The sequence below is a fragment of the Triturus cristatus genome, chromosome 10 (genome assembly GCF_964204655.1).
Source record: "Triturus cristatus chromosome 10, aTriCri1.1, whole genome shotgun sequence".
Lineage (NCBI taxonomy): Eukaryota > Metazoa > Chordata > Amphibia > Caudata > Salamandridae > Triturus > Triturus cristatus.
The window spans coordinates 586,999,092-587,025,137 of record NC_140593.1 but is presented as its reverse complement, the minus strand read 5'-3'; the positions used below and the strand labels follow the sequence as shown (position 1 = coordinate 587,025,137).

The window sequence follows — 26,046 nt, the reverse complement described above, 5'->3', positions numbered from 1 at the left end:
AAATTTAAGGCCCTGAACGCCGGGGCACGTCCGTTGTGGGGGAGCGTCCAGGCAACAAGGGGGTCACCTGGGCGCTCCCCACCTCTTTATCCCCCCAGTGGCCCGCCCCCCCTCCCCTCCGACCCGGATGTCGATTAACGACATCCGGGTCGCGTAAGCAGCCAATCGGTGGTAGGGCGCGCCCCAGTGGACACGCCCCCACCACCGCAAAGTTCGGGGGAGGTCGCCGCACTGCCATGCAGGCGTGGGGGCCCAGAGCCCCCCCTTTCCATAATCTCTCCCAAGTTGCACTATATAAATCTGCTGCAAGACGAAAAAGCAGAAAGAGGCAAAACTTAATGAAACACCTAAGTGCATGTTGATAGTATTCTGACTACGGAAAACTGATAAGAGAAGCAGCCTAGTAACAAGCATTGGGAAATGCAGGAAGATATGATACAGCCAATAGAAATGGAGAAAACGTAAGTGGCAAGCACAAGAACCAATGAAAAGCCCCCCCCCCCAAAAAAAAGAGGGGGCGAGATGTAAGCCCCTTTTAAGTTTATGTTTTAAAAACAATGGGCTAATTCTAACCCCAAGCACAACGTAGTTAAAACCTAACACTACACTTCCAACCACAGGCCCTACAACATGTCGCATGCACGTCATGTAAGCAAGCGCTTAACACTACAGCCTCACAACGCGAGAGCTATATAAATGTCGGACAACATTAGAGAGTTCTGACAATGGTAGAAAGTAAAATTGTAGCGATCAGGTCATAGACATAAAAGCAGGACAAATTGTGAGACGAGGTTGAAGCGGTGGCCTGGGGATGGAACTGTAATATATAGAAATAAGTAGCGCTGCGGCGTGAAGTATGAAAATGAAACATTTGCGAAGGTTACCAACGAAACAACGTGTAGCTAGAAGACCATGCTACGCTACCGTTACTTAAATATAAAAGGTGTTCCAAACAGTAATTAAATATCTCGTATTTTTAAGTTTTCCATTATTGATAGACACAAATCAATTTGACAAGACTCTCAAAATGAAAATAAATATATCGTAAATTCAAACCTTACTGGGCGATAAGATAACCGCCCGTCGTTATTAAACGATGGCCGCCACGTTCACTAGTCGTCAGGAAGCTTTTTCTTAGCAGACGGGTGAGAGGTCAGACTGTCTTCACCAATGAGAATTCGAAGTGGAGAGTTTAAAGGTGAGCGTCTGCGCATTTGTTACTGAGGATTGGAAGTGCGTTGTAAACATGGTGAAGGCTAGAGAAAAGCTTGACCAGTCTCAGGCAAATGGGGTGTTTAAGCTTGTTGAGTGTGGTAAGAGAGATTTTACCCCGTTTCCGCCGGAATTGACTGTATAAGTGCTAGTTGAAAGGACAAAATTTCACTTTGATGCAGATAAGTCTACATTAAAAGTAGAACATTAAAGAAGAGATCTATGGGATCCCGGAGAAGGACATTTGGACGCGTGTCTTTTTTAATTTAAGGATGAGGTACTGTGTTAAAATCCACCAAGTTATGCAAATAGCTTGTGATCATTAATCCTACCGACTAAGCTGCATTTTAAGCGATGGGTCGTTTATAACCGTACTTTTAGCCGCCCCCCAACAAGAACGTAATTCGCGGGCAATTGAAGCGATTACTCCAGTTGGTTGCAATTCCAGATCTCTTCATTTCCCAAGGCACATAGCTAGGGTAGCACGATCCATACAGCTCAATGTCAGCAAATATCTGCCCCCTGAAGATTCCCCCCGACATTATAGGAATACCGAACGTATACAACTATCAATACCCGATCCCATAACAGCTCATACAAAAGCCCCCAACACCCCCCTTCTATAAATGTTAGTTCAACACATAAATATTTACACAACGCCACCCCTCCTTTCAGGAAAAAGTCTTAATTACTCAGGAACTTGCGAACCTAAATGCCTAAGAGGAAAACCCAAATTAAGATAGAACATTGTTTTATCTCTTTTTTTTCTTCCTATCTACAACCTTGATAGAAAGTCCTGTAACCATTTAGGTGGTTTCGTAACTTTTATCCGTTGTACTCTCTTCAGCACTGGATTGGGACTCCTTAACATTCTGAACATTGCCAGATTTACACTCCAATCAATCAGGGAATTTGTATAGCGCACTACTTACCCGTGAGGGTCTCAAGGCGCTGAAGCTCATTTATAGCTTCCCCAGAAGGGGAATTTGATAATCCTATAGAACTACCTGACGAGCGAGGCCCAGACGCATCAGCTACTGGAATCTCAACCCTCTCCTCTGCTTTATCCTGTGTACTCAAATCAATCATAATGTCATCCATATCCAACAAATACCAACTGTTTACTGTTCACTATTCTGTCTTCCCATTCATTCTTGTTGCATAAAACCACATGCTTATCATTCCCCACTTTACCATTGCTCAAACGAACTGCATTATGCAAAACTTCCACAACTTTTTCAGGTTCGTAAAATACTATTACCTTTAGTTACAAAACCTGGCTTCCTTATGCGAACCCAGTCTCCAACTTGGACATTCACATGTTTGGTACTATTTTTGAAATCCTAGTGAGCTTTGCTTTTTGGTGTCTCTAAACCATGTTGTTGTTGACCGTTTCCATTGACCAAGATTCAACATGTGCTAAACCACCATCAAGGATTGTATTTCATCCTAGGATTTCTCCTTCTCATTAAATTATCAATAAAGGTGATCACCCAGTGGCCTCATTCCTAGTAACTCTATAGGCCCATACAGCTTTAAGCAACTGAACCACCTGTAGGAAGCTAGCTCTGTATGTACTATAACAAAGGGAAGAATAGTGTGCATGGAGTCCAGTGGAACCCCAAAGTAGGCAGCGGTAAAGTTAGATAGCATCAATCTCTATTAGTGGTAGGCAGTATGGGAGGACAGTGTTAAGCATTTGTTGTACACACTCAGCCAGCAAATGAATCCACACAAAGACTGAACTTCAGACCAGTTGTTTTAGTATACAAATATTTTTTAGGTATTTTATTTTCTAGAAACAAGCAAGCCTGGCACAGGTAAGCAATAAATAGTTTACAGTAGTAATGCAGTTTGTAAACAGTTTGAATGTGTAATTGTATATGCACTTTGTTTTGGCTTACAGTATGGTTTCAGAGAAATGCAATACTTTGTAAATACAGTACAGAGACTTGAATGGACTTTTCAGTAAAATACCAGGTTAGTTACTTTATAGATTACTTTTGTTACTCAGAGTAGTATGCCAGGATACTACTCTGGGGCATTTCCTGTTAACAGGTAAGTAAAATCGTTTCGGTTAAATAGTACAATTTTAAAGAATTTCTTTAGGTTTTCAACCTCCACACTTAAAAACTTTTCCAAGAAAAACAGTCAATTTTATACTATGGAGGAAAATGGTGTTATTGGTTTTGAGGTAAGTATTTGGTAGTGGGAGTTGAGGTTCTGCGGGTAGACTCGGGCATCCCCCAGGGTCAAGGATGCACTCTAGTTACACCCTCAGCGCCACTAGGGCAGCCAGGTGCAGAGTGCTGAGGTCCAATGTTATCCAATGAGGGATAGGGGCCTCCGGTTGGTGGCTGCTGGCGAGCAGGCCACAAGGTTGTGGGAGCCAAGCTCCTAGTGTTAGGCTCAGGGCAAAGCGGGGTCTGGTTTAGCCACAAAGTGCACTAGCAGCTGTTTAAGGGTGGCTAGGTGCAGGGTGCTGTTTTGGTGTCGGGTGCCTTGTTTTCAATGGGGATTTTTGTTTTTTGTTTTTAGATGCAGGCTCATTCCAGGAAGACTTCTGGGAGGAACCAACAGCTGGGCAGTTAATTTGGAGTATCATAAACAATGGGGTTACCCTGTGTCCCTCAGAACCTGGATATGAATAATATAGAATACAATGGTTCTGTCGGGTATATACAAACAATTACTTTGTTTTACGAATGGATCGAGAGAAACTGAATACATTCAAATGGAAAAATCAATCATAGAGGAAAATTTTCTTTTTCAAGAGGACCACATAAACAGATGACAATGAAAATCACGATGAAATCAGATTTGTTGGATGACATATTGTTTTTTATATATAAATTGCATCATTTATATTAGCATCTATGTCATTCTTTATAGCAGAGCAAGGCTACCAAAATTACAATCCTTAAAGTGAAATCGTGCATCAGTGAAACAGTGACATAAGTGACAACGTTGGTGCATAATATGTACAGGAATGAAAAGTTTTATATACAAAATATAAAATGGGCCAGTATCTAGAAAAGTAACATGACACAGTTTCCACGAATGACTCAAGTTCTGTAGAAAACGAGTCACACACTGGTCCTAGGTATTGTCGACGTTTCAACCCAGTATAAGCGATATTAAATCGTCATGCGGGTCTTCATCAGGACGTCTAAAAGAAGCAATGGCAACCTGCAGGGGCAATTAAAGTGTGTGTCAAAAGAAGGTCCTTAATACTCCACTACGTGTGATCCTAGACCTACAGGATTGTGGTCACAAAAGAGGCCAAAACTCACCTAGCCAATAGTCTAGGGCTGCCTAATTTTCAAACGTTGTAGAGACGAAGCACTCATCCAATGAGGAGTCTGAAGTGTGGATTCAATTAAATTGAACCTAGGACAAAGTAATTGGATATGATGTAATCAACCCGCCATTACTACTAATGAAGAAAGAGCTCAAAGGACGATTAGGGAACTACAAACCGCAAAAGCCCCTTATAGATGGCGAATAGCTCAAAGGCGACTTATCTCCCATTGAATCAAGCGTGAGTGACGGTTTCTAAATTGGAAAAAGCATACTGCGGTGAATAAGTCACTAAACGGTGGCTGATTGGAGGACCGCTAGAGGGGTTAATGCAGACAAACCCAAGGAAAACCACAGATTGTCACTGAATCCCTGGCTACGAGATCTAGTTGTTTAGATGGAGGCCGTCAGATCCACTCTGAGGCCGAGACCATTGGAAAAACTAACAAACAGCGTCTAAAGTATAAGCGGGAGATGCGCGCTTAGTTGCATGCTTTAAACAGAGAGGGGACGCTTGTGCGTAATACTCACTTAGAGTGGCAGCCGGATTGCTTGCAAGCGGTTAAAAGTCACGCTAATAGGCCACCTTTTCGTTGACGTGGGAAACCAAAATAGTTTGGTAACAGCGTCTAAAATATAAACGGGAGATGCATGCTTAGCTCCATGTTCTCGACAAAGAGAACCCAGAGAGGACGCTAGTGCGTGATACTCACTTTGAGTAGAAGCAAAAATGCTTGTAGACGGCTATAAATCCCGCTACTGGGACACCTTTCGTTGATGTGGGGGAATCCGCGTTCGAAACGCAAGTGACAGGACGGCTGATATATGTAAACGAGCTGATCCCGCCCCGTATGACGTGAGTAACTGAAGGTGCCGTAATGGTTGCCAGGTAACCCAGGTCGCGTCAAGGAGAACCGGGACAGCTGTTGGTATGCCGTAAGCGTCTGTGGTGCTGCACTGACGTCGGCCGTAACCATAACAACGAATTAATCGAGGCATATAACAAGTTGGTTACTCGGAAGCGTGGAGGTGGGAATTATAGAATGAATACCTTGGCGGCAACCCTATGCTGTGATTAAACAACATGATTTTGCACAACAAGTGAACAGAAAAAGAACATTGTCATACTTTTTCTTACAACCCGGTCATATACGTTAAATCTGCATTTACAATTGAATGTAACAGGCATTTGTTTCGATAAAGTTTTAGAGATCATTGGTTACATTTCCTATGTAATTATACACAACATATAAATCCAAACTGACAAGTTTCTTTTATGAGTGAAACCTTTCGCGGCATCACTGTGCTGTAATAAAGCCTAATAATTTTACACAACAAGTGAAATCAAACCGAAATGACCATTGTAATGCTATTTCTTGAAAGCCGGTCGTGTACGAAAACAAGGCAAGTACAATCGAATGCAAAAAATCTATGTTTCCATAAGGTTACATTTCCTATGTAAATATGCATATATGCACAACGTATAGACCCAAGAGGACATGAAGAAAATCATGAAAAAATACTGGAACCGTGTTGCCAGTGAGCTTCCAACCTCTGAGGAACCATTATTTGCTTTCAAACGGGGTAGGAATGTGAAAGACAATGTTGTCAAGGCCTTTCTTGCACCACCAAAACCTCGGGGACTGGGAGACCAATTGGGTTTACCTCCCCTCATGGGCCACTACAAATGCGGCCAATGCAAAGCCTGTCCGTTGACAGTGGAGGGCTCTTCCTTTTCTTACCACAACAGAACATATAAATCATTGAGCCTTACAAATTGTAACTACCAATCTAATCTACGCAATAAGTTGTCCCTGCGATCTGTTATATGTGGGTCAAACCACACAAAAGATCAAAGTCAGGATACTTCAACATATGAGTCGTATCAGATGTAAAACACAAGGGGCCCCCCTGGTTGACCATTTTCTTGCGCAGAACCATCAGCCTGAAAACATCAAATGGTGGGTGCTAGAAAAAGTAAATCTAGCTCCTAGAGGAGGCTCTATTGCATTCATTCTAAAGGGAAAAGAATGTAGATGGATTCATTCTCTTAATACTGTCCAGCATGGTTTAAATGGTCTTGAGGAAACATCTAGAGAGATGGGTCAACTATAATCCACCCTTGTTCATCAGCTTGATACAACTGTAAATATATAGTTGTTACTGAAGTATTACCAGCCATTCATCTTCTTCCTTCATAAAAGAAACATGTTATTTTTGTGTTGGGCGCATACGAAATGTAACCAATGATTCTTAAACTTTATTGTTACTGAAACATTGCCAGCCCTTGATCGCCTACTTACACAAAAGATACTTGTCCTCTTGGGTCTATACGTTGTGCATATATGCATATGTACATAGGAAATGTAACCTTGTGGAAACATAGATTTTTTGCATTCGATTGTACTTGCCTTGTTTTCGTACACGACCGGCTTTCAAGAAATAGCATTACAATGGTCATTTCAGTTTGATTTCACTTGTTGTGTAAAATTATTAGGCTTTATTACAGCACAGTGATGCCGCGAAAGGTTTCACTCATAAAAGAAACTTGTCAGTTTGGATTTTTATGTTGTGTATAATTACATAGGAAATGTAACCAATGATCTCTAAAACTTTATCGAAACAAATGCCTGTTACATTCAATTGTAAATGCCGATTTTACGTATATGACCGGGTTGTAAGAAAAAGTATGACAATGTTCTTTTTCTGTTCACTTGTTGTGCAAAATCATGTTGTTTAATCACAGCATACGGTTGCCGCCAAGGTATTCATTCTATAATTCCCACCTCCACGCTTCCGAGTAACCAACTTGTTATATGCCTCGATTAATTCGTTGTTATGGTTACGGCCGACGTCAGTGCAGCACCACAGACGCTTACGGCATACCAACAGCTGTCCCAGTTCTCCTTGACGCGACCTGGGTTACCTGGCAACCATTACGGCACGTTCAGTTACTCACATCATGCGGGGCGGGATCAGCTCGTTTACATATATCAGCCGTCCTGTCACTTGCGTTTCGAACGCGGATTCCCCCACATCAACGAAAGGTGGCCCAGTAGCGGGATTTATAACCGTCTACAAGCATTTTTGCTTCTACTCAAAGTGAGTATCACGCACTAGCGTCCTCTCTGGGTTCTCTTTGTCGAGAACATGGAGCTAAGCATGCATCTCCCGTTTATATTTTAGACGCTGTTACCAAACTATTTTGGTTTCCCACGTCAACGAAAGGTGGCCTATTAGCATGACTTTTAACCGCTTGCTAGCAATCCGGCTGCCACTCTAAGTGAGTATTACGCACAAGCGTCCCCTCTCTGTTTAAAGCATGCAACTAAGCGCGCATCTCCCGCTTATACTTTAGACGCTGTTTGTTAGTTTTTCCAATGGTCTCGGCCTCAGAGTGGATCTGACGGCCTCCATCTAAACAACTAGATCTCGTAGCCAGGGATTCAGTGACAATCTGTGGTTTTCCTTGGGTTTGTCTGCATTAACCCCTCTAGCGGTCCTCCAATCAGCCACCGTTTAGTGACTTATTCACCGCAGTATGCTTTTTCCAATTTAGAAACCGTCACTCACGCTTGATTCAATGGAGATAAGTCGCCTTTGAGCTATTCGCCATTTATAAGGGGCTTTTGCGGTTTGTAGTTCCCTAATCGTCCTTTGAGCTCTTTCTTCATTAGTAGTAATGGCGGGTTGATTACATCATATCCAATTCCTTTGTCCTAGGTTCAATTTAATTGAATCCACACTTCAGACTCCTCATTGGATGAGTGCTTCGTCTCTACAACGTTTGAAAATTAGGCAGCCCTAGACTATCGGCTAGGTGAGTTTTGGCCTCTTTTGTGACCACAATCCTGTAGGTCTAGGACTACACGTAGTGGAGTATTAAGGACCTTCTTTTGACACGCACTTTAATTGCCCCTGCAGGTTGCCATTGCTTCTTTTAGACGTCCTGATGAAGACCCGCATGACGATTTAATATCGCTTATACTGGGTTGAAACGTCGACAATACCTTGGACCAGTGTGTGACTCGTTTTCATACAGAACTTGAGTTATTCGTGGAAACTGTGTCATGTTACTTTTCTAGATACTGGCCCTTTTTATATTTTGTATATAAAACTTTTCATTCCTGTACATATTATGCACCAACGTTGTCACTTATGTCACTGTTTCACTGATGCACGATTTCACTTTAAGGATTGTAATTTTGGTAGCCTTGCTTTGCTATAAAGAATGACATAGATGCTAATATAAATGATGCAATTTATATATAAAAAACAATATGTCATCCAACAAATCTGATTTCATCGTGATTTTCATTGTCATCTGTTTATGTGGTCCTCTTGAAAAAGAAAATTTTCCTCTGATTGATTTTTCCATTTGAATGTATTCAGTTTCTCTCGATCCATTCGTAAAACAAAGTAATTGTTTGTATATACCCGACAGAACCATTGTATTCTATAACAGTTAATTTGGAGGGCATGGGGACGTAGGTGCACCTCGGGTTCCTTTCCCCAGGGTGGCTGGATGCAGGGATGTCTTTTGAGGTCAGACTTCACCTTACCGGGCTACTTGCAATTGGCGGGGGGGTCTCCGTGAGAGGCTGCAGGCGACGTCTGGGAGTCCTGGAGGGGTCAACCCATGGTGGACTCAGACTCTGGAGCGCTGGGGGACCTCGCTGGGACCGGTGGGCCACTCTTTAACTCAGGCCGTAGGTGACTGGTGCAGTGGTGGTTCCAGTGGTCGGATTTCTTTTTCCTCAGCAGGCTTGAAGTCTTGGTTTGGTGTTTCTTTAGAACAGGGCTGCTGTTCAGAGGAGATCTGGTCTTTGTTGAAAGCAGTAACTCCTCCCAGGAGTTCTGGAGGTCGTGGGCTGCAGGACAAGACTATTTGTGGCGCAGGATCTCTGTGAACTGCAGACAGGCCGGTAGGGCTGAGGCCAAGTCATTTGTTCTCTGCAGTCTGCTCTGCTGGGCATCTTCTTTCGTCCTTTTTTTTCTTAGGTTGCGGGAATCTGCTTTCTTGGTTCAGGGCTGCCCCTATATTCTGTATTTAGGGGGTGTTTTAGGGGTCTTGGGTCGAGCCAATGGGCTACTGACCTGAGGGTGACTACACCCTTGGTGTGCTCATCTCACATGGGAGAGTGAGCACAATCCCTAATTCTGATTGGGGAGTGCCTGCCATCTGCAAGATGGCGGGCCCTGAAGAGAGGGATACACCTCTCCTCCCCCACCTGAGGGGTGGAGTTGGCAGAGGTGGGCACACCTTTTGGGCTGGCCAGTTATTCCCACCTGTCTTCCCGCCAAAAAGGAGGCGAGACAGGAAGGGGGCCTACTCCTGATAGCAGGAGAGGCTGGGGGTCTCATTACAAAGGCTGCCTGGCCTTTGAAGCTCCCCAGCCACGGATGGCTCATCCTGGCCTGGGGGAGGTGTGAACAGGTCTGCCCAGGAAAGGCTTTTTCTGGGCTCCAACCCTAGGGGACCAGGAACATGTTTCATGGTGGTAGGCTAGTGTGTACCAGTCTGGGAACCCACCAGAGGCTGGTCATTTTTCAGGGGGCAAATCGAAGATGCCCTCTGTGTATTTTTCAGTAAATCCCACACTGGCATCAGTGTGGGTTTATTGTGCTGAGAAGTTGATACCAAATGTCCCGGTTTTCAGTGTAGCCATTATGGTGCTGTGGAGCTCGTAATGACAAGCTCCCAGCACCATATACGCTTAATGGCAGCACTGCACTTACAATGCCTAAGAATAGACTTAGACACTGTAGGGGTACAGGGCTCATGCACCTGTACCCTCACCACTGGCATGGGGCACCCAGCTAGAGGGGTGACTGATCTATGCCAGGTTTGTGAGTGGTAGGCATGGCACACAGGGATGTGTGCCATGTCGACTCTTAACTTTGTTCTGCGCCAAAACACAGCCTGCACAGTTCCCTGGGTACCTGTGGTACAATTTACCAGGGGCTGACCTGTGGCCAGAGATGCCACTTAGGTTAGTTTTGGGGAAAGAACACAGACCCTGGGAACCTGATTGGCAGGGACCCAGGGCACATAGTCCAAGTGCATCAGTAGTCTGGCAAGAAGTGGGGGTTTCTACAACAGAAACACACTTTCCTACACCAACCAATCCTTATTACTAACACAAGCAGCTTGAGTTATTCCATTAACAGTTTTTTTTCTCTCCATCATGTCATTCCCACTTGGGCTGTAAAGAGAAGTGTTCTTTAACTTAATTCCAGTCCAGTCACAATATTGATTTTAAATGCACTAGACTGGAATTGCATTAAGTTGTCGGTCAAAATAGTGGCAGGAATCCCTTCCAAGCTGAAAACATGGACCCCAAAAAAATAAACTGCATTAGTGTCTGCCTTCTGCACCACTTTGACTACTGGCCATCTTAAGAAAAGATCCATAATCACTTTTGAACTTAAATGTTAACTACCGGAAACCCAGCATCTCCATTTTTATTCGCCAACAAAACCTTCTGGGCTTATGTCGGACTCCATTAAGAAATCATCACACTTCACAACAAAACAATTTCCAGACACTCATTGACAATGGGGTATGAAATCCAGAGTCGTCATATATGGTTACCACACAACACTAATTGTCATCCAAAACTCCAGTTTACCTTTGCGTGCTGTCACTCACATCAAAAATGTACTTCTCTTTGGCATCCATAGTAATGTTTTAGATAGTCACCCTCCGAGTCCTGGTCTGATTCCCTTTCCTCCACATTCTTGTGCCCCTCATGCACACACAACACATTTCCTCTTTCTACACACTTTAGCATAATGGCCTTTGATTCAACAATTGCTAATTTTTTATTCAAAGCAGGACAACTTTTGCTGTAAGCAAGGCGATCCTTTCTATCACCCCTTTAACACCTGCCCTTTTCTGCTTTTTTTCACTTTACTATTCTCCTTACTCTCTAGAGCACCACCCATAGAGCTATAACTTTTAAAAGCTCTATTCGCTGATGCAGATTCTTTCTCATTTTGTTTCAATGCTACAGCACTGTTCTGAGATTTCAACTTTCTTTACTAGTGGTAAATATTTTCCTATGGAAAATCCCCATTAATCCATAATCACTCTTGTTTGGCAGGGTTACTGGTGTGCATCACAACTTGATCACTTTTTAAATCATCCAGTAAAGCACCAAATTTACAATCACCCACCAGTTTTTGCGAATCTGACACGTACTAGTCAACCTTTTACACTTTGGTCTGTTTACGTCAAACATTTGTCTACTAATGCCGACGCATAATTTAGGTGCAAAATGCTTATCCAAACCACTCGCAGGTGCCACAAATAAATGCATTTCCCCCCACAACGGGTATTTTTATATTGCGAGAATACATTTTTAAGCCAATGGTCCCAAAGAATGTAACAATCCTTGTCTGCTCAGCAGACATTTCTCTTGAGTCGTCATCTATAGCCTCTATATAGTCAGTAATGTACTCCTTCAGTACCAACCATCTTAAAGGAGGGTCAGAGCCTGTTGACCAAAAAGGCTGAGGCGGACTAATGGTGAAAGTTTTGTTACTCCTGTCTGAATGGACTAGTTCAGTGGTTCTTATTTACTGTAACCCTTGCCACCGTCCAATCTTCACCATTCACTACGGTAACCCAGATCCAACACTTGCTGGCATGTATTTATATAAGCACTGACCTACGAGCAGCTGAAAAGCACCCACATTTCTTTTCCTCAGACTACACTGATGGCTGCACTTAAAGTCTTCATGTCGAGAACAAGCAACTCGGTAAACACAAAACGGTGCCTTTGTCTGGTCATGTACGGTGACCGTGCAGGATATGTTGCAGCATGTCTTTAAGAACACGTTACCCGGCAACAAGAAGTGCTGCAGCCATGACTCGTTACTAGGCAACGAAGGTGCGCAAAGGCTATCTGGCACCATGCGCATGCAACATGGCTGTGCTCATGACTCTTCATGCGGCATGCAACGGCTGAGATAAGCCGACATAGTAATTCAACTACCAGGGATCTGAATGTGTTTCCCTAGACGCTTGCCTTTGTTAATGCTTGCCATCATTCGAAAAGCAGCGGCAGCACTCGTTGTTCAATCAATAGGAAAGCCAACGGTCATCATAATTCGGACCTCCACTTGACAATGGTGATTGGTCCAAGTTGCACCTTAGGATTCTCGTCGTCAAATAGTATAGATTACTCCACTCTGTTTCAAATCCATTTCCTGAAGTACAGAGCTAAGGAAACATTATCCATACAGCTCTGTGCCAGCAATCAAGTGCCTGCTCAAGAATTCCTCCCCCTCCCCCCCCCCCCCCATTCTAGGAATACAAAACATATATATACAAATTATAGCTATACACGAGCCCATAGCAACCCATACACAAGCCCACAACAACAGTGTTTCTAGATGTCCTCACAACTCCTAGTTTCTGGTCCTGGGCTAAGATTTAACAGACCAGTGCATTCTGGATGTTCTATTCTCAGCTTGCGTATATTGAGCCATTAGGACTTCGCCAAAAATTAAATACACTGACCGGGATTGCTCTGGCAATCTTAGATAGTTGATGCGGTGTCTGACATGTAACATTTGAATGGTTTCAGTGTGCTAACGAGTGACATTCTACTGTGACAAATGTTACACTTTGAGTGACACTTCCTCACGAGTAAATCAAAATCATGACATGCAAGTGGTTGCCTCTACGTGAGTCTTCTGTAACTGCATTCAGACGTTATAACAACAATGAACAGAACTTTTGGCAGTGTCCGTGCTTGTTAGCAGTATTGGCTAAATGAATAACCATTTTGTTACAAATGATTAGACTTAATGTTTAAAGTCTGAAAATATTGTACTGTGAAGTAAACATTATGGTATGTGGAAAGTATATTGATCTAAAGAGTATCTGTCAATCACGGTCTCTCCCCTTATCACCATGTTCACCACTCCCAATAACAATCTATATTTCCCTCTACTAATCTACTTTGGGTTCCAGAGTAGCGTGCTACTCGCCAAAAAGCATTTCAGCGTCTCGTCGGGTAGTAAGCGCTATATAAATACAATTGCAGTACATTACTTTCCTCTACAGTCAACCCCTTCTAACCTTTTTCTCCTTTCATCCTTCTGAAATATTCTTTCTTTGGCACTGTCAATATTTCAACACCCACGTGTTTCCTTCACACACTTTCATCTAAAACACTAATAAAAATTGGCAACTGTGTCCACCACTCTGTTCCATGTGATGAGATCACAGGACTTCTGTCAAACCATGTGGAAAAGCCATTCTTTATGGAAGAGGAAGCTTCCCACATCTAATGGTGTCATGCGTCGTCATCGGTATCCTCTCCCCACCCTGGTAAGATATACCACCAGGGCGGATTCAGATCTCCTCGAAGACTTTGAAAGGGGGGGGGGGGGTAGGAGAGAGTTATTGAGTAAAACTACCAGACAAAGCAGGATCCCGAGTAAAATTCCATAAGGTTCCTCGGTGTCACCTTTATTAGTGAGTACTCTAGGTATATCTAAAAGCACTAACGGATGGTTAAACAGACCAATGGCTCAAACCCATCTAATATACGAAACTACCAAACACCCGTGTGATTCCTACCTGGTACCAGCAGCGAGGAGCATGAACTAGGTTCTGGACCTTATGACAAATGTGTGATTACATAAGACACAACCCCTCCTTGACCAGACAATCTGTATCCCCTACAATTTTTAGGGTTGACTGAGTTGGATTGAATCCCAGGTAGGAATCACCTGGATGTTTGGTAGTTTTGTTTTTAATACTTTTTTTGTATATTTATTTATTGATATTGTGAGCGACAACATATTATACAGTGAAGAGTATAGTCTTATATTTAAGCAGTGCTATGGATGATACTTTGTACATTCGTTGAAGGAGTTTCTATGTGCGCATTGTACATAGCTCGCATATGATTCTGTAATATGTATGTGCTCAGGTCATAGCGACAACAAAAACAATTACTTATAAAACACAAAACTAAACCGTGTAAGAACAATTCGAAATATGAATAATCGTGTGACGGCTGGTAACGGTGTTATGGTGTCAGATGAAACAAGGAGGCTGACTTCTCAGGGTCCTTGATTTAGTATGTTTTGTCATTGTATGTGGATTTACATGTCGTGTGGGACCCAAGACGGCCATGCAGCTGTTCCCTGGGCCAGACCATTATCCTAAACGCACTACGGGTGGAGCGTCCACAGATCTAGACTCCACTAACTCCAGATGTAGTTTCCCTTCTGGAGGGTGAGACTAAGTTTGTCGGCCTGTCCCTGCAGTGTGTAGAACTTCCTGTTCTGCCACAATGCCAGCACGAAGATCGGAGAACCACAATCAAATGTGGGGGCAGAGTAGCACGTTGCTGTTCTTTGCTTGGCCAAGACCAGTGCAAGGTCCAGACATTTTTTAGGTTGAGGGACCGTCCGGTCTGCCGAAGGCAGAACCGGAAGTCTGGAGATCTTATGATGCTTAGAGTGGCTATTTAGCCCGCCTCTCTTTTTGGCTCTCCTCCATTGGCTGTCTTCCTAAACGGAGGAGAGCCGTCCCTCCAAATAGGCTCCGTCTTTTTCAGATTTGGGGGCGTGTTCCGTGCTCTTCTTTCCACTTTTTAGCCACGCCCTTTTTAGGTCTCGGCTCGAAGGCTGCGCTTGCGCAGTCTCACTCCGAGATTTAATATTTTGGAGAAGAGGGGCTTGAACCCGCCCCTCTTCTCCATTGGCTGGCCTCTTAAATGCTGGCCAGCCATTGGAGAAGAGTCTTTGTCTCGCAAAACAAGCCCCGTCCTTTTCTGATTCGGGGGCGTGTTTTTTCGCTACTTTTCGCTGGGCGTGTTTTTCTCTCCTCCTGCCAATGGCAAGAGGAGAGAAAAGAAAAACACGCCGCTACGTTTGTCAGAGGCATTTCTGCTCCGCCTCGGAGAAAGGCGGCGGTGTTCATGGCTCTCGCTGCCCTATCCTCGCAACCTGGAGCTTGTGGTGAGGTGTGCTCTGATGTTTACATTTCTAACTCGGGTCACAAACCATAACACGTTTAAATCCTGGTTTCTCCACTTGACACCAACCGTGTGATCTTGCGCAAACCACTTTAACTCCCGGTGCAAAGTTCCAGATTCCCCTTCGGAGATCTATATAATCAGGGCCATTTGAATTATGCGATTCTGCAGCCGCAGTGTTTTCCACATAATTATAGATTTGCCCCATTTGCCACTTGATCCATCCACTACTGTATCTGCAGATTTTAACCAAACAATGCATCTAGCTGAATCGCATCAAACGTTACTAAATATGTGGCGACCCCTGTTTCCGCACAATAGAATGCCACCCGCAAAGGTTGACTGGTTATCCATCCTTCAGTTGTTTATGACCGTATTTGGTTGTTAAACTGGTACCAATGAGGTCAAATCTTTGGCCAGAAAGTGTTAGCAAGTATAAAAAAACACAAAATAATGAAGCAATACTATAAGTCTTCTAGTTTGGTCCTCCCTTTCTGCGTCATTCGAGTGGCCTAGGAGATAATAAATATCATAATTCAAAGTAGGCATGTCCTCTTTCCGAGGTCGATAGAAATAGTCCTGCAGGTGACACAGCCTTTAATCCTTCTGAGGCTGCTAATGTGAAGGACATTCTACTCACTCCCTCCACTGTTCAACAGCAATCTAGATACCATGAAAGGGGCGGGCGAGGGGGGGAAATAAATGCTCTATAATTGTATTATCTTAGCTTTTAATTTGTCTCGAGGATTGTATTCACAATGTTAGCATACACTATACATTGGTTCTTTTCTCTCCGGCAGATCTAGCATCTTTGAGCTTACCCCTTTACTGCACCTCCTTTCAGCACTGAAGTTGGCAGACATAGTGATTGTGGTGGGAAGGGAACGTTTGGGAGTACTTGTGAGGGGGGAGATTAAAGTTAACACCTCTGACTGTTCGGGGCAACGTGTTCTGCTTACATGAGTGTGAGCTCAGATGCATGATGGGTCGTGTAGTTTACTTGGTCCTTGCAAGGGTAGTTGATCCTACCCAGATTGTATTTTTGTTACAGGTTCGGATTTATAATTCTCCTGTAAGAATGAGTTAAAAGTAGGGCTACAAGTCTTAGAAGGCACAGCGAAAAACATGAACTCGGCGAGCTGCTCACGCATGGATCAGGGCACACAAGAACTTAAATTCGCCTTCAAAGTCTCCTAAGTGGTCGAGATCAAGAGGCAGGTCAGTGGGTCCTATAATTCAAACAGAGGACGTAGACTTAGGGCTAGAGCAGCCGACTTTGGAGCTGACGCACAGGGTTCGAGTGTCGGCCTTGGTTCAGCATCCTGTGATATCTTAATCTTCCCGTGTTTATAAAAAATGAATGTGTCTTGTGTAAGGTAACTGGTGGTCATTTAAAGCGCTCCAATACCTTCGGGTAGAGGTTGCGCTATATCAACCTGCAAAAAAATAAACAATGGATTTAGGAAGAGAAGGGGGCCGCAGAGGTGGGTGTTCATAGCTCTTTGACTTCACAGCCTGTAAGCGCTTTGTGAATATACACATCGTTAGTTTAAACAAGCGCGCACACAATGCGTTTGCCTTGCAGGAGCATTTGAGTGATTAAGCTATTGACATTGTAAATAACAATCCCGTTTCTTTAAATCTTTTAAAAACAATAACCTAAACAAAAATAATGTCATGAGCAATGCCAATAGCTCTAACTTTAACAATGCCGAGACCATTGCATTGTAAATGCTTGTTTTTTTTAGTGGCTTTACGCTCCGCTGTGTTATCTCTGAGATAATGAAGACCATCTGTGTGCAGTCGGTTGTCAAGGGCCTCAAAGTACTTCATTTATCATATCTCCGTAGTGATTCAAGTGGGGACATGTCCATACTATGTGGATAAAATTTGCCACAGTGTCATGGCAGCCTGGGCAGTAGTCCGAAGCTCCCTGATCTATATGCGCCAGTCTGTGGGGAGTTAGGCAAGTATGGTGAAGCTAGTTAAACTGTATATGTGGGTCTGGCGTTCCTGTAGATGCACTTCGGGACATGTAAACATTGTGTCCATTGTGTGCTGTAAATGTAGTGGATAGTATCTCGTCCCATTGGGCATGGAGAGCAGTGAAATGTTTCTCTCTCCACTCGAAGGCAATTGTATAGTAGTGTAACAGCGTGGCAGCCACCCCCGCTTGTAAGCGCTACCTGAAGGAGTTTGGATGTCTGGTTCGTCATGTGTTCTATGGCAAAAAGTATGTGTAATGGGTTACTGAGGCATAAAGGAGGAAAGAACCCAGTTGTATACCATAGTCATCCACTAGATTTTAAGTCTCTGCAGGTTTGGTCATTGAAGCAGCTCTCCATGTTGTAAGACCAGAGTTTATCCATGCGGTGTCCTCCACTCTGGAGCTAATTCAGTGCAGCCAGGCATCACCCAGAGACAGTTCAGGGGCACATTGAGAGTGAGACCGCTTCTTAAGCAGATGGGTATTCCAGCACACACCGGCTGTGTGCATAAGAATATTTCCAGCCCTTCTAGGGAGTACTCCCTCTGAACCCAGCAACCACTCCAGTGCTGCAGGCAGGCGTATTTTATCTGACAGCTGCCAAGTTACAACCTATATTGGCAAGCCAACCAACGAGTAGGCAATTATAACTGAGTGGCTGCATAATATTGGTAGTTTGGGGCACCCAGGCTATCTTTTGATAGATGGCCATATAGTTTAATAATCATTACCCCCTTTCTACTATTACCCCATATTAGCACAGTCAGGTTTGTTTGCAAGTGTTCGGACATTTTTTGGGGCAAATGATTAAAAGCCAAAAAAAGAATAGCAATCTGGGAAGAAGCAGCATTTTTGAGACAGCTAAGCAACCCATAGGGGAGAGCGGCCATGTGGTCCAGAAGGGAAGATGGGCTTACTTGTGTTACCATCTAGAAGATCCCTTTTGAAATGATAGACCTGGATCCCCAAATATTTAAACATGTCACAAGTCCAAGGGAGTATGGTGTTCTGGAGTGCCTGTCGTGGAACTGGAGAAAGAAATGTCAGTGGCAATAATTGGGATTCATCCCAATTGACCTTCAATCCGGAGGCATCTCAGAACTGTCCCAGTAGCTTCATGAGACTTGGATGTACCATGGCACCCTCAGGAAGATACACCAGGGCGTCTGTATACGTGGATATTATGTGCCTGCCTGTATCTTCCGGCTTGAGGCGTGTTGTCGGAGTGCGCAAGCAGGTGACTTTATTGCAAACTTGAAACTAATTGGGAAAAGTGGGCAACCATGGTGAGTACCGCACCCAATGCTTGTTTTTAATACTTAATAGAGCAATTTGTTCATACATGTTAGAATTCTGGATCCTCGAGCCCTGATGAATGCCCCAGACCATATAGGCTAGTTACTGTGGGCAGAAACATGATGGCTAGTAATAGACAGGTTTGAGCCATTGGTCTCAGTTTACCTGCCCGTTATAGTGTTTTTAGATATACTTTGAGCTGCAGTTATAAAGGTGACACTGAGGAACCCTAAGGTATTTTTACTATCTGGATACCGCTTTATCCAGTAGTTTTATTCAAGAAGTACCCCCCCTGCCACCTCTTCAAGGAGGTCGGAGTCCACCCTGGTGGCATTATCCTACCAGGGTGAGGAGAGGATGGCAATAATTAAGCATTACACTATTAGGTGTGTGAGGCTTCCTCTTCCATCAAGGATGGCTTTCCCACGTGGCTTGACAGAAGCCCTGTGGTGTCTATTGTGTAAAATTATGCACTATTATTTCACACCTTCCCAAAATGTACGGAACTGTTTTTTCCTTGTGCTTTCTGCTTTTGTGGTGAGCCCCTGTACCTTTGTGTGATGTGCTAGGTAACCTGGAGGAACATACGGTAGCCTATTCCTCCACCTCTCTATTTTGTGATTGTAATCCATGTGCTGAGATGCCATGGATTGGTTGAGCAGGCTTTCTGAACACCTTACTGATACTCCGATAAGTACTGTGAGAATCTCCCTTCTTTCAGGCTCCACTCCAGAGCTCCCACGTTGTGCTTTTTTGCGGACACATGCCTAACCAGAATTTAACATGGTGCCTAAAAGTGACTCGAGTTAGTTTATAAGAGTCATGTGTCTCATGGGGGAAAAAAATGGCGGAAACATTACAGCCGGAGGAAGCCATTTCTCGCAAGATGATGTGAAATGCTAACAACTGCATCCCTGGAACTGATTACGTTTTTGGTTTACCATTGCTCTGTGTGCTTTGCAGAGAGGGTGAGGACTGGAAGAGCGTATATTCCTTCCTGACCCACAGGCAGTGTGAGAAACACTAGATTCAGCCTCAACTACGTTGTTCCCAGTATAGGGCACTCTTCGTAGTATCCACTATACTAGAGTCGAGTGTTGCACAGAAAACTACAGAAACACAACTTTAAAACTGTAAATAGGGATTCGGGCTGCATCGATGGTGCCTACTCTGCACTACTTTGCTGATGGTGAACTTTCAGTGTACTGTAGCTTTCTTGCTGGTCAGGTAGCACCAGTGGGGTTTGGAGTTCACTGCTGTCTCTACATATCCATTGAGTCACTGCCTGTCGGCACATGAGCCGAATTCTAGCAATCTGGTGAACAAGTGAGCTCCTTTGCAGTAATTGAAGCGCTAGCTGATTTGAAATCACATCCGAGATGAACTGCGTTGGAAAATGTGTTTTTGGGAGTGTGGCCTAGTCCCTGTGAATGAGAGTATATGCAAGACGGCACGGAGCAGAAGTGGGCAAAGGCTGAAATGCTGTCTTTCGATGGCTCTGCTTGTTGGGTTCATCAACACACTCACTTTCCCCACCTCCCCAACCTTCCACAGGAAACCTCTACATCATGCTTCTGGCATGCTAGGTGTAGAGGTAGGATCTTGTTTTGAAGTAAGTTGTGATCTTGGAAGCGATTTGTGCCCCAGGGAATAAGGAGATGTCTGCAATGATATACTGTTACCTCTTTTCTGTTCAGGTTGAGCTTGCCTTCCTGCCAAATACTTTCCTCCTTTGTGTTAACTCTTCTCTCCAACTTGCAAGTTTATCGTTTAAAAAAAGTGATGAATGGAAGAAACTGAATCCCTCACCCACCCTCCCTCGAATGGAAATGCATGATTAGTGAAGCAAACATTTGTGTTCACTTCTGCACATTAACAGTCAGCTCGGTGATCTGCATGGTCAAGTTTTTACTGCTGGTGAGCCACCCTGCAGTTCCTGAAAAGCAGATTACCCTATCCAATCCCGGGACAGACAGGTTAGTGTGCTGGTGTGAATGAATATCAGTAATTCAAAAGGGCACTTGTGATCTGCTTTCCTATTGGTTACATGAAGCCATTAGGAGCACCTGTTCTTCGGCCTTTGAGATGTGCATGTTCTTTAAGAACATGCTGTCAGTGTGGGAGACTGACCCAAATAATAAATTGAACCTCAATATTTCAGACGCCCCAAAACATACCTGTGGTGGTTTGGCTCTGGGTTTCGGGTTGCTCGAAGTGTCAGACCCATGTAGAGTACTGGCACATCCTATAGGGAAGAGAAAATGTAAAGTAAATCGGACAGAGTCTTGGGAGGAAAATAAAGTTACCTATGAACCCCAAAACCCAGTAAAACCGCATATTCAGCATGACATGATTATGGTTAGATCACATTTGGCAAATCAAAAAAAATTGTCATTATAATACTCGACACTAACTCATTTGATTAGGGTGAAATAATCTTTTCATTCGATTTCTGTGACTGCAGTCCAGAAATGTGAATTGCATTATGAAATATTCTACAACAAAGGCTCATACATCATTATTCATATATACATACATTCGAGGGCTATCTGAAAATAAAGTCCCTCTCAACGGACGGATACGGCACAATCACCGCTCACAAAAAATATCAGGAAGAATCTTAACAGCCTGGATCTACGGTCATGTGTTGTGAGAAAGTGCCCTCTTTCTTGCATGGTATGCCCCCACTTTTTCTAAATTGCTGAATGTACTTTGACTGAGTGTACCCTGGACTCCTGCCAATCAGGTGCCCAGGGCCTATGTTCCTTCCTTAAAACACACAAACTCCAAATTGGCAAACCCTGGCCACATGTCAGCCCCTAGTAAATGGTACCCTAGGTACCCAGGGCCTTGTGACCAGGGAAGACCCCTAAGGGTTGCAGCACTCATTGTGCCACCCTTAGGGGCCCTGTACCCTTACACACACAAACTGCCTTTGCAGGCTGAGTGTCTGGGTGCAGGACAAAATGAAGAGTCGACATGGCACACATCTCTGTGTGAAAACAGAAGGTATGCAGTTCCTAACGTGAATGCAAGGTGTGACAGAATAGCAAGGGCGTAACACGGTGGTAGCAGGGAACTGTGGTGAATAGCAGGAGTAAAAGTTACTCCTTGTTTGGAAAAGAAGACCCTCACACACCCAACAAGCGGGTGTCTTGCTTCATCACCGGGTCTTTGCTCCTTATCGGGCCGGCGAGTGCAATGCCCGATCAGGCACCTAATAGGGCCTTCCTAGCGGAGATCTTTTATTCCAACGCCGGTGAGTGATGTGTGTGTGGGGTGGGAAAAAAAACAATATTAAGACATAAGTGAGTGTAGGTGCATATGAGGTTGAAGTGAAGAGATTAAAACAGGGGTAGGTGATCCACTAAATCATTTTAATACAGTGTGGTCACCATCCTGGTTAAAAAATGTATAGTCCGCACATGTGACACCAGTAGTTAAGTGAGTGTATGTGCTGACGTGGTCAATAGGTCAACATGTTTCTTGCCTTTGTATATAATAAATGGCAATTCATCAGGACCGGGGAATTATTGCGGCTACCTACACCTCTTTGGTGGTGCCCAGTGTCTATAAGAGACTAAGTGGTGAGCACGCATACAGCACCCTAAAAAAGTGTGGTACCGTAGCTAAAAAGCACACCTGCAGAGAAGGAAAACAACAACAAGTAAAATTTAAAACAACATTAGCATTGCAACAACAGTTACTTAAGACAATTGGTGGTGTCAAGCCAACCGTGGCATGCAAAGCTATTGAGCACTGTATGGAGGACTTCTAAAGAACCAAAAGCAAATATAAGGAGGAGGCACAATATCCAATAATTGATACCAGAACCCATCAGATTATAATAGATAAGTCATCCAAAAGACTCACCCTCCTGGGCTGTGCTGCATACAGAGCCGGGGGGAGTACACACTAAATTCTAGTGTCCTGGGATGAGGGAAACAAAGAGGATACCGAACAATTAAAAATGTTGTTAAACAAATGCATCCAAAATGATTGGGAGCAGTCCGGAAAGCGGAATAACAAGCACCACTCCTGTCTTACTAGTCGCAGGACACGCGGTAAATGACTCAGTGTCGACCGCCTCGACACAATGAAAGGAAAGCTATAGTAATGAAGCTTCCAATTTGCCAAGATGCAAGCGAAGATAAATAATCAAATAGGAATGTATCCACCAGTGTGGGAGCTACAAAGGTCGACCTCCCACGTACAGGGGGAAAAAAACGGGGAACAAGGGAAAGTAGGTATAGCCATTGTAGACCGCGCGGACCAACAACGCATTTGTGGGACCAGCGTGGTGCAATAATTGAAGACATTGCATGAGAGAAGAACGGAAGCGTTAACGTCAATGGAGACGCTCTCAGTATCCTGTTACTGTACTCACGGTTCCGTGACTCCGAAGACGCCGTCCACCTAGTAACGCGCCAGCCGCTGTAGACTTGTGGCATGTGTACGGACCATGCCTGTATAGCGACCCCACCGGCAAACTCACGCGAGAGGCAGGTGACGCCGGAAGAGAGCGTGCTGACGTAGAGCATGTTAGAGTGCTAACAGCCCAAAACGTACGGCGCTGCGCGTCCTGCTCGTTGTCATGGAAATGTAAAACAACGCGAAGGCAACCCAAGGGCAGTGAAAAACGACACGCGCCAGATAATAACAAATTGCCGTTGTACAGGGGGCACTCGGGTTTCGTAACAGACTCCATAGGGGTTACAGTGGCGCGCAAGGGACTGTAAAGTCACGAAGCAATTGAGGAGTTCATACTCAAAGGAAACCACACACAACACTCATAATTACTAGCAGGTTTGAGAATATTTTTAGGAGTTACAAACAAATGGATGTAGCAACTCGAGGAGTGTAAGGGTGTGGAGAGCAAAAATGGTGAAATCAGGTCAACATACTCCAAGGAATTTCCTCATTGAGGCCCGTAGTATCAGCAGCCAGTCTAAGGACCCACCGCTGTTCAAGTCTAAAAAGGCTTCTTTGTGACATTTGAGGATGTGCTTCAAGGACAATCCATTGGAAGGAGTTAGGGGCATGGTGTTCAAGGTGATAATGCGTAGTAATTTTAGTATTGGTTTTAGCGCATCGGAAGCTACTCTTGTGTTCTAACATGCGTGTCTTAACTGGGCGGGTCGTCATGCCTATATAGGGAAGACCACAAGGACATTTCATCATGTAGACACAGTTCGAAGAGTTACAATTTGTATGTTTGGAAATGATCCATGTTAGACCATTAGGGAATGTCACTTTTCTGCTGGTAAGAGTCTGGGGACACATGGAGCATGACCCACAGGGATAGTGCCCTTTTACTGGGGGAAGATCCCATAGCATTCTTTGCGAGCTGTTGGTAGGTTTCTTTGGTCTAGTATGGATCAGTAGATCCTTAAGGTTACTTGTGCGCTTGAATGCAAATCTAGGGGTCTGTAATTCCAAATCACCAGTGTTCAGAATGCCCCAGTGTTTTTTGATGATGGATTTGATCCTGTTAGAGTCCGGAGTGAAGGTAGTGACACATGTGATGGATTTATCAGGTACCTTGATGTTGGTGTCCAACAGGCTCTCCCTGTTGTTGTTCCTGGCTCGTTTACGAGCCTTCGCTACCACATGACGAGGATAGTCTCGTTTAAGCAGATCATCCATGAGCGTGCCTGATTCTTTCTGGTAATCTGTCACAGAACTGCAATTCCTCCTGATGCGCAAAAATTGCCCAAATGGCAGATTTTCCCTCAATGCCTTAGGATGAAAACTGCTAAAGAGGAGCAGGCTATTCCTGTCAGTGGGTTTGCGGTAAAGACTCGTGGTGACCTTATTGTCACTGAGGCGGATACAGAGGTCCAAGAAGGGAACTGCTGAGTCAGAAATGGTGTGTGAGAATCTCAGATAAGGGTTCAGTGTATTCATCCAGGTGCAAAATGCTAAGCACTCGGTGTAATCTCCTTTCCAAAGGATAAGAATATCATCAATGAACCTTTTCCAGAGCAGTACATTCGCGGAGTAGGGGTTAGAAGGGTGGTGTATGTCCCTAGCTTCGAAGGCCGACATGTACATACATGCTAGACTCGGCGCGAATGTACTGCCCATGGAAGTCCCCTGGATTTGGTGATATAACTGGGTATTATATTCAAAGAAATTGAGTGAGGGCCAGACTCGCACACTCCATAATGAATGGCACAGGAGTGTTGGATGAGTGATCGCTGTTCATCAAGGCATCCTCAATGACCTCAAGAGTCGCTTGTTGAGGTATATTGGTGTAAAGCGACTCAACGTCAAGAGTCACCAGAAGATCTATTTCCTGTGGGTTTTGAAACCCTTCAAGAAGGCGCAGGACATCAGTCGTGTCGCGGATGTAGGAGGGTGTCATGGTCGCTAAGGGTTGAATAAAATGATCAACAAATTGTGACAACGGTTCCAGGATGGACCCTATGCCTGACACAATAGGTCGGCCGGGCACCGGTGTGGTCCCTTTGTGTATTTTAGGGAGACAGTAGAAAAAGGGGGTCACCGGTTCTTTTGCTGTCAGAAAGATGGCCTCCTTTTTCGAAATCCAGCCTTCTAGTTCAGCAGTCGAGACCATGGCACAGATGGTTCTGGTCAACCTCAGGGTTGGATCTTCTTTGATAGGAACATAGTACCTGGTATTGTTAAGTTGCCTGGAGGCCATCTTTCTGACAGCAAAAGAACCGGTGACCCCCCTTTTTCTACTGTCTCCCTAAAATACACAAAGGGACCACACCGGTGCCCGGCCGACCTATTGTGTCAGGCATAGGGTCCATCCTGGAACCGTTGTCACAATTTGTTGATCATTTTATTCAACCCTTAGTGACCATGACACCCTCCTACATCCGCGACACGACTGATGTCCTGCGCCTTCTTGAAGGGTTTCAAAACCCACAGGAAATAGATCTTCTGGTGACTCTTGACGTTGAGTCGCTTTACACCAATATACCTCAACAAGCGACTCTTGAGGTCATTGAGGATGCCTTGATGAACAGCGATCACTCATCCAACACTCCTGTGCCATTCATTATGGAGTGTGCGAGTCTGGCCCTCACTCAATTTCTTTGAATATAATACCCAGTTATATCACCAAATCCAGGGGACTTCCATGGGCAGTACATTCGCGCCGAGTCTAGCATGTATGTACATGTCGGCCTTCGAAGCTAGGGACATACACCACCCTTCTAACCCCTACTCCGCGAATGTACTGCTCTGGAAAAGGTTCATTGATGATATTCTTATCCT

General features: G+C 44.3%; 1 long non-coding RNA gene across 3 annotated transcripts in view; it reads left to right on the top strand.

Moving 5' to 3' along the window:
• The first annotated feature begins 1,126 nt into the window (after positions 1 to 1,126).
• Positions 1,127 to 26,046, top strand: part of LOC146789769 (uncharacterized) — a 310,950-nt gene continuing 286,030 nt past the window's right edge. Inside the window, exon 1 of one of the 3 annotated variants that reach the window (XR_014970159.1) lies at positions 1,127 to 1,198. This is a non-coding gene — a long non-coding RNA (uncharacterized LOC146789769). Of the gene's footprint in view, positions 1,199 to 1,220; positions 1,490 to 26,046 lie in introns of those variants that run through there. The other 2 variants (XR_014970157.1, XR_014970158.1) reach the window with 2 other exon arrangements.